Below are 9827 nucleotides of genomic sequence, written 5' to 3'. Positions count from 1 at the left end.
TTTGACCCAGTCGTTTTTTAAAAGTATGTTGTTTAATATCTATGTATTTGTGTTTTTTCCTGCTTTCTTTTTGCAATTAATATCCAATTTCAAAGCTGTGTGATCAGAGAATATGTTTGGTATGATTTAAATCTTCTTAAATTTGCTGAGGCTCATTTTATGTCCCAATATATGGTCTATCCTTGAGAATGTTCCATGTACACTAGAAAGAGTCAGACTCTCTCTGACTAATATGCATAGTAAATGCTAAGTAGACCTGCAAAAAAGCTGCTGGGATAATCTATGTAGAAAAATTGGGAAAGTTTCATGGAAGAAGTGAGATTAGAGACTATACCAGATCCTAATTATTGTAGGTGGTATTAGTGCCAGAGGCACTCCTCATTCCAGGCTAAGGAACAGTGTGATATGAGAATGTTTTTGGTGATATTGGAATTTGGAGAGTGTGTCAGTAAACATTTCCTGTACAGGCCCAGCTAGTAAATATTTTAGGTTTGTAGAGTCTCTGTTTCAACTATTCAACTCTGCTCCTGTCATGTAAATGCAGCCATAGACAATATGCAAATGAACCAGTGTGGCGGTGTTTTAATAAACTGTACTTAAGAAAAGTGCCTGATTTGTTTCATGGACTGTAGTTTGCCAACTTTTGGGCTGGAGAATTGAGAGCAAAATATCTGAAGTGAGTTGAAAATTGACTGATTGATGGAGGATATTGAAATCTGGGCTAAACATTTTGATATATTTCTATGGTAATGGGAAGCCACTAGAGGTTTATAAAGACAAAAACCGTCAGAAAAAATAACTTTTCTGATGATGTTAAGAATGAATATAAATGGAGAGAGAACACCAATTTGTGATGTTATTATAAGTAGATTCTATTAAAGATTAACAAATTTCTAATTCAAGTGGTATGATAAAGGCTCTTCTTAATAGTTAATATGTGTAATCCTTTCTCAGGGTTCCCTTGTATCAGTCAGGATCTCAGCAGAAAACAGAAGAGTACTTAAATTGGGCAATTAGCATTTAGTAGAGAGACTACTTATAAAAATGTGGGCAGAGTGTGGGGAAAACATAAAAAAAATGGTGTAATACTTTCAGCTTCATAAGAGTAGGTTGTTGCTTTTCTGCTGCTCCCTGCTTCCCCTGAGTGCTGTCCAGGCTGCGTCGCGTTCACTGGGAGAGCTCCATATTCCTGCTAAGCCAGCGCTGCTGTCATCTCCTTTCAGCTGCCACCAATATCATTTACTGGGATGTCCTCAGCCATGGTGAAACGTTCTCCAATATCTACATGATCCGGAGATCACAGACTGGCTGTGTCTAAAGGCAGAAGGGAAGATGGTCAGTAGTACAAAGCATAAAATTGATGATTCGCTCATTGGTGGAAATGCCTCCACTGACAGGGCGAAGGTGATCACTGGTGTTGATATTGTCATGAGCCATCATTTGCAGGAAACCAGCTTCACAAAAAAAGCCTAGAAATATACATCAAAGGTTACATGAAATGAATCAAAGGGAAACTTGAAGAGCAGAGACCAGAAAGAGTAAAACCTTTTATGACAGGGGATGCAGAACAAATCCAGCACATCCCTGCTAATTTCTAAAACTACCAGTTCTTTATTGGTGAAAACACCAATACAGATAGCTTGGTTGCTCTGCGTGCTACAGTGAGGATGGTGTAACCCTATGTATGATTTTCTTTAATAATGGTTTAGAAATGGAAAAATGTTAACAAATTTGGATCTATCACCTGTCACCATAACTGGCTGCTGTTTTTCATTCACACACCAGGGCTAGGACAAAGGGACTGATGTTATCTTGAGCTCTTTATTTATTTTGACCTTTATTTATTTGGAGCAGAGGCATTGTTTTTTAAGAAAAGCATGTCATGTAGGTTGTCTAGCATTTAAACTTATATATATATATATATATATATATATATATATATATATATATATATATAGAGAGAGAGAGAGAGAGAGAGAGAGAGAGAGAGAGAGAGAGAGAGAGAGAGAGAGAGTAAGTTTGGCCTCCCCAAAGGGACGAGAAATAGGACTGGTTTCTGGAATCCAGAAAGGAAGATTTGAAATGGAGAATCATAGGACCACAGCCCCACTCCTGGTGATGCCACAGCAATAAAAAGGAATCATTATCTTGATCTCAATCTCCTCTCCTACAGCCTATTGATTAAACACAAGAGGGAATCAAACGGCAGGTGAGCATTTGATGCTGTATGTGTGGTTGAGCCTTCCAAGGCACAAAGTAGGATGGAGAAGGCTAAAGAGTGCCTTTTGAATGGAAAACAAATCAATACTCATTATGGCTAGGGATTGTGTTTACTGTTCTTGAAAAGTAGTTTGGTAGAGATATTTAAAGCTTCCTGAACATCCATGTGACCCCCAAATTTCTCAACCCCTTGTGCTAAGTGAGGTCATGTGAATACAGAGGGTGCCAAAAAAATGTATACACATTTTAAGAAAGGAAAAAACTGTATTACAATTACACTGACAATAACCACTTTTAGAACCTCTTGTAACTGCAGAAGTCAAACGTGACTTCATCTTTTCTTATTGGTATATATTGAGTATTACAATTTTAATACAGTTTTTTCTTTTCTTAAAATGTGTATACGTTTTATTGGCACCCTCAGTATTTCTAAAAAAATGGACTGTGAGTGGAAGTTACATATGTTATTTTTGGGCTAAGTCACTTAAAGGATAGCACTTAACCTTGTGGCTTTCTCTTTCTTTGCCCTGGCAACCTGGAGGTCGTGTGTGTTGTTATAGAAGAATACTGGTAATGTAGATTGGGGCCTGATCTACCTCATGGAAAAGAGTTACCCTAGAGAGCTACTGGACCTGCAGCAGATTTTGCATCATGACAAATAAAACTGTTATTATTGTTGTACTACTGAGATTTTGAGGGTTAATTTCTCCCTGCAGAATCACATAATCATTCTGATTAATACAGCTAGGAAACATTCAGCTTTAAGCATTGAACTCTCAAAAATGTAATTGGCTAGTATCATTTTGCTAAAGAGTTTGCCAGGATAGGAGGCTGTGTGATGAATTTAAGAAAAGAATGGCAACCACTGCTAGCTGGATAGCTTCTTCTATAGAACTGTGCTAGGGATTTACTGATCCAGGCATCCTTATCACCCAACTTATTTAATTACTCTAGTTCTGAATGTGTTCTCCCTCAAATTTCACCTCTCCACACTTCTCATTCAGATATAATTTAGTTAGATACTTCTTCAGAATCACTGTCTCTTGAAAGATAGAGGTCAATTGAATTGCGTGATGTGACCTGTCACTGAGGTTTTCAATTAAAATCATAGAATCTCCCCTAGGAACTGGGGGAAGAGCCTGGACTTTGCAGCCAGACATGTCTATGTTTGTGTTCAACTCCACTTATTACCTCTGTGACCTTGTGCAGATTACTTAGCTGAGCTTCATTTTTTTCCCCTCATCTCTCAAATGATAATACCTACATTGCAGGGTTATTGTAGGCATTTAAAAAAGATATATGTTGAGATATAGCAGAGTGGATGTATGCAGAAAGTAAATTGATAATCTTTCTAATTTCAACTTACTTTGAACTCAAGTTGGTTTGTGGCTGAGAATATTTGAGTCTTAAGTCTTTACTTATGCTTGGTTATATGGGGTGGGTCTCATTCTCCTAGAGACCTGTCAGTATTTTGTGAAGATCAAGATAAATATTTTTGTTTGGAGAGTATTCTACAAAGAATAATGTCCAATTACAAATGCAGACTATTGCTTTGGTGAGGTTGTTTGGAATAGTGGGTCAGAAATTCATCTAAGAGTCAAAAGATGGAGATACTGATTCTATCTGTCATCATTTTTAGGTATGCAATTATTGTTAAGTAACTTATTCTCACTAGTTCCTAGTACTCTCATTATTAAAGTAGTAATAGGCATTGCTGAGTTGCCTATACTCAAAGGATTATTATAAAGCTCCAAGAAAATAACATATATTAAAGGCTGTGGAGAATTATTAGTTGGGTACAATTATTACAGGTATTTCTATAGATCACATAGTGCCTTGAATTTGACTAAACGTTGCTGAAAGGAGATGGATGAATACATAAAAACCAAATAAAAGGAAATGGAAAAGAAACTTGGGTTACAGTCAGTTTCCCCTAAGGATGGAGAAGCGAACTTTGAAGTCCACTAACCTAGAATATTGGAGTCTTATTAGCAAGGCTAGATTTAGTAACTTAACTACAAAATTCCACACTAGAAAGAATTTTGAAAGTCAACTGATACAGTCTTCTCTATCCATAAGGAAAGGCAGCACAGATGGTGGCAATGGCTCATAGATAGCAGCAAAGTTGGAGTCCCAACCTTTATCTTCTAAATTTAACATAGGTGCTGTTTGCATTCTAGCAGGCAGCGTCTTTCCTGGCTTGATGATGTCTCCTGTAGCTGTGAAGTCATCCAGATTCCAGGGAAATATGTCTGACCTTCTTAGCATCCATGTAGATGAGATCTGATTCGTGTGCTTTGCTTTAGATCTACAAACTATATATAATCATTAGATTATACACATTCTTCTCCCAAATAAGCCCAGGGTGTATTTATAGCTATTTTCTGAGCATTGAAGGGTAACAGATGTTTTTCATTCTCTCAGGCTCTGTCCATCCTTCCAAGGTCCCGGGCTCCTCTTCAATTGAATAGAAACCTTTGCATGTTGAGGTAAACATGGTCCATGTAGTTTGGTGTTTCTAGATATAGGTAGAAATCTAGGCACATAGGTGATACCACATTGTGCCACAGCTCTGTGTTAAATATGCTTTCCATGGCAAAGTGCTCTAGCATTAAGGATCCTGAGATAACAACATGGTTTGCTTCTGCCTTAGACCAACCCTTGGCCTGTAAGGTTAAAACTTCTATGCTAATAAAAGATGCTAAATTTCTAAGATCTTCGTCTTATTGGCAGATTGACTGCAAAGTTTTAGCTCCTGACTCACCACTCTCAATTGAAACTGTATGAGAATACATGTGTCTGTGGACATGTGATCATTTGCACAATGACTGAAAGTGGAATATGAATTGAGGAACACGCTTTCTTGCCATTGGTGGCAACAAATGGAAGCAATCCAACATTGGAATTTAGCATAGTTCTGAAGTATTTACTATTAGGAATAATAAGTTTTGCTGTGTTTGTTCTTTACATTCTTCTTCCTTGAAGAACAATGGGAAAATTCAAGTTTCTTTTACCACGGGTAGGATTATTGGTTGTTAGCTCAAACAAGATTCCGTGACTTTATTACAGGGGTCTGCACACCAAGGTGTGAATTGAACTTGGCTCTTCGATGCAAAATCCAAGTTGAAAAAAGTTCAAACATCTTCATGGAAAAATAAATTCAGTTTCATTTGCTCATAGGCTTGGTATTTTTTAGGAAAAGGTGTCTTAAGTTGAAAACATAGAAACAGTCATTCTTGATTTTATAATTGTAATAGTACTCTAAATAGATAAAATATCCCTTCTCTGGTCAAAATTCCCCTTTGATGTTCATAGTTTTGATGTGTGTGTGTGTGTGTGTGTGTGTGTGTGTGTGTGTTGGGCAAATTTAAAACTGAATATGGACCCTTTAATTGACAAAAGTGATTAGCTATGAAGGACAGGGAAGGTGGGCAAGGTATTCAGGCTGACTCCATGCTTCCAGTTTGTTATGTTTCTCACACCTAGTAGAGGGAAGAGTGGGTTTGTAGAAATGTGAACATGATGGCTAGTATTTTAGCTAATAGTTTTGTGGACTCGATGTAGATTTATTGGACAAGCCCTTTCATTTTCCCATTTGAATTTTATGAAAACACAATAATCCCAATTCTACTTTCACCCTTCAACTTAGTTTTAAAAATTCTTCACATTATTTTTTCTAACCCGTTAATCTAGTGACTTATTGGAGCAGGGGGTGATGAGTGGATGGTCTTTCGTTTTCTCATATTCTGTACTCCTAGGATAAGGTAGCTATGGATTTCATTTCCTGCAATAGCTCCTCAATTGCTGGGTGATCTTAGTTAAGCCTTTTGATCTTACTTTGGACTTGAAAAATAATACTTATGAAACTATATCTCAGTGTTAGGTCCAAAGAAAGAGCAAATTTCAACATTTCCCCAGCAGATATGGTTAAGGTGAGGACATTTCATCATATATTTTTCAGACAAACATAAAGAAAATAACAGAAAGAGGTAAAAAGATGAAATTTTCAAAATAGTGCAGCGAATCCCTTTTTAATTTTAAATTTTCAGAAGTTCAATTTGAGAATTAGGTGAGGGTGCAAGTCAATGCCTTTGATAGGGACAGGCAAGAGATAAAGAGAACAGTGTGTGGAATATCCTTTGATGAGAAAAAACAAATTCAGTTATCTGTGGTGACACTGTTTGTCTCCTTGTTTATCTCCTCAACCATCCCATACACAGAACCATTAAAGGAAAACCACTGCATAGTCATCATGTTGCCCTAAATATATCTTATAGGGTTGACCTGAAAATTAGGATGGACATTTGGTGGCTGAAGCACTGCATTGCTCAGACTGTGCTTTTGGCCATTGTTGGATATGGACCACTCTCATGCATACACCATCTTCCCACTTATCTTTGATTTGGGGAAAGCTGTCAGAGTCCATCTTCTTTAACCTGTAAACCAGTCCAAGCAATTCTTAGAAAGAATTCCTGATAAAAATGATATTTTAAAAATATTAAATACATCATCTAACAATTACTCTGCAGTTTGGAATGTCTAAAATTCTTCTAAAGGGATTTTTTTTATGGGGTTGAAGCTGAGAATTCTATCCCCACTTTATAGATGGGGAGTGGAGATGGGGAGCACACATGTCCACCATGTTGAAAGGCGTGACACTTTAGAACTGAAAACTGCCAAGGCCTTAGAGGAGAAAAACATACATGAAGCCCATCAATGTTCAGATCTGTGGTTGTGTGGCCTAGAAGCTCCCATAACTCTGAATTTTGAAGCCATCAGCATAAGGGCAAATTCTAGATTTAAATGGATGTTCCCAATACCCTTTCTGAAAAGAAACATGTTCCTGTTGTACATGTTTTCCCTACTTTGGCTTTATTTCTCTCAAGTTCCAGTTTAAGTGTTGGGTTCTTCATAAAGTTTACAACAGACCTCCTATGGCAACCATTACTTATTCAGGAATGTATTATACGCTCTTGCAGGTTCTAAGGATTTTGAGTACACATTTCAGATTGTTTTGTGTCCATCTTCATTTCTCACACAGTGTCTAGACAAATATCTTGTCATTTTGGATATTCTAGAATATTTGGTAAATTAAAAAAACTAAATAAATAGGTGATAGTAAGTGAAGTGGAGATATTATGGCTCTGATGTCAGATGTCTAGGTTCAAATCCAGGCTTTGTCTCGTACTAGCTGTGTGAACATAGGCCTGTTACTTAAGCTCTCCATACTTCATTTTATTACCAATAAAACAAGTATGGCATTCGTACCTATCTTCTCAGGTTGCTGTGAGGAGTCATTATATTAACTCATGTAAAATGCTTAAAATAATGTCTGGCACAGTGTGGACACTCAGTAAGCGGCAGCAATCACTCCTCTTATTGCTTTGACAGATGTTGAAATTCAGAGAAAAGAAAGTTCTGTGTGAGCTGGAGTTACTGACAGCAGCTTCCTGAAGAAGGCAGGGCAGAAGCTTGGCTCATGAATGATGGACAAGAGAAGAAGGACGTATTATGTTTTGTTTTCCTCGAGATCTCCTTGGAACCAGTCATCAAAATGGGCTTTCTCGTCAGCCATAAAGATGGTACTGTTTTCACTCTCTGAGTCCTTTTATTAATTAAAATAGCAACAATTTTTTAGGATCCTTTGCTACAGGGCATTTTTATCTTCCCTGCACCTGGCTCATATTTTTAGTGAAGACCATCAAGACTCAAGAGTTCAGGGCTGCCTCCCATTTCTTCCTGCTGCCAAAATCTCTGCTCTCAGCCTTGCTCAGGCTCAGCCCAGGAAACATCTGCAAGGGCAGCTTCACAGGACACATTCTCAGCATCAGACTGCCTGGCCTAGAGCAGCCTGCTGGCTCACCTCATATAGAATGTGAGTGGGGAGGCCGGGAAAGAGAACTGGGGGCTGGGCTTGTCACCTGGACAGGAGGCCTCAGATGACGTGATCCTATTGTCTAAGGACAGCCGTCTGTTGTTTTGTACTTTTTAGTAAAACAAATAAAGCCTCCGTTACCATGGTAATGCCTGGGCTGCCTCCTCAAAGGCAACCTGATGGTCCCACTTGGACTCATCTCCTGGACTCGCAGCCTGGGAAGCTTATGGAGCAAGTGGGAGACTAATTATTTGCACAACTCCAGCCGTATGAATAGCTTTGGATAGGGAATTTCCTGGAGTTGGTGGGGGATTACTCCACCCACGCAATTGATTGCAGAGGCTATGGTGAAGTTCATTTTTGTGACTCTCATATGGGGTAGGCTAGTTCATAAATACAGATTTTCCTTGGGGGCCAAGCATGGCTCACTTTCTTATACTGCTACACAGAGCAGCAGTGCCAATGCTTCCCCCACCCATCAATGTGTTCCCCCCCAAAGGAGCCATATCCATGAGGTATCTGAACGGTGATCGCAATGGCTTGGTTTCCTACAACTCTTTTGTTTCCTGCTTCTCTTACAACTTTTGTCATTCCTACTGTGGATGGGTTCAGCTCAAGTGGAGGTGAGGAACAATTTCAGAGGATTCCTCCATTCAGATATACCTTCTCTCTGTTTCCACCTTCCTGTGGGTCTGAACAGTTTCTCCTCATGGTGGCTTTAGAAGCCACTAATTTTTCTTTGGAGACCGGAAAGGTAGAACAAATCTATGTTTCCGAGATGTTTGACTTAGCTATGCTCATGGACGATGCCAAGCAGTCCTGAAATGCATTTGTTAAAAAGAATGCATAAAAGTTTGAGGGTGCGATGGCTTGAAGAGTTGGTCAATAGATGATTTGTAATTGGGGATGAGAAAAATGAGGTCTGAGCTGCTGGAGCTTAAAGTTACTTCTAACTGTATGCCGAGGAGCCCAATTCACTTTCTTCTCAGTTTAGATATGTCACTGAGGATCTCCGCAGTCAGTGTGTTTCCCTTTGATATGGAAATGTGCACATTGATCCTGACGCTGGAGGACCTGCTAGCCTAGGGAACCCACAGCTCTGGGAGGCAGTCTCAGGTTGAAAGTGGGAGAGCAGAATTCATCTGGTCTCTGTTTCCACTTCCTTCCTCCACACTTCTGTCTGAAGTTTTGTTTCTCTTCTGGTGTTCTCTTTCCAATCTCGCATTCTTGCCAGTGCTTAGGGAAATCTCTTTCCATTTCCAAAAGCAAAATAAACGAAGCCACCAATACAGGCTTGCCCTGCTGCTAAAATATATGAGGAAGCAAAATGTATAAACGTTAAAGCGCAAGTGCGCTTTGGGAGGTGGGTGCTCTATGCCCTACCCATTAATAATTCAGAGTGATAGCGAGATTCTGTCTGCTTTTTCAGTGGCTTTTAGATGGACTGAAAGAAGAGATTGGACAGCGATTCAGGCAACAGGACCGAGGCCAAGGAAACTCAACCAAGACAATCACCAGGGACTCGCTGCTGCATTTCCTCAGAATATGAGATATCACACATCTGAATTTTGAGGCTTTTAAATAATAAAGCTAAAGTTTGCGTTTCAAAGTACTGTGTTCATTTTTGGAAACTATGTACTTATGCCAACTGTGGGATTCTAAATCTTTCTGGGACCCCTCCTTGGAAAAATCTACAGACAAGGTATTACACCCATTGTGCCTCTACTCTCTG

The 9827-nt window shown here is 38.9% G+C and overlaps 1 pseudogene across 1 annotated transcript; it reads left to right on the top strand.

Moving 5' to 3' along the window:
* Positions 1-1332: 1332 nt before the first annotated feature.
* LOC308492434 (translationally-controlled tumor protein-like) lies at positions 1333-1726 on the top strand (annotated as a pseudogene). Its single transcript has one exon. The product of its transcript is annotated as a translationally-controlled tumor protein-like (transcript).
* Positions 1727-9827: the final 8101 nt, after the last annotated feature.

This window comes from Rhinolophus hipposideros (assembly GCF_964194185.1).
Source record: "Rhinolophus hipposideros genome assembly, chromosome: 24".
NCBI classification, from domain to species: domain Eukaryota; kingdom Metazoa; phylum Chordata; class Mammalia; order Chiroptera; family Rhinolophidae; genus Rhinolophus; species Rhinolophus hipposideros.
Note: the sequence above shows the minus strand (reverse complement) of the source record. Positions and strands in the feature narration are given on the sequence as shown.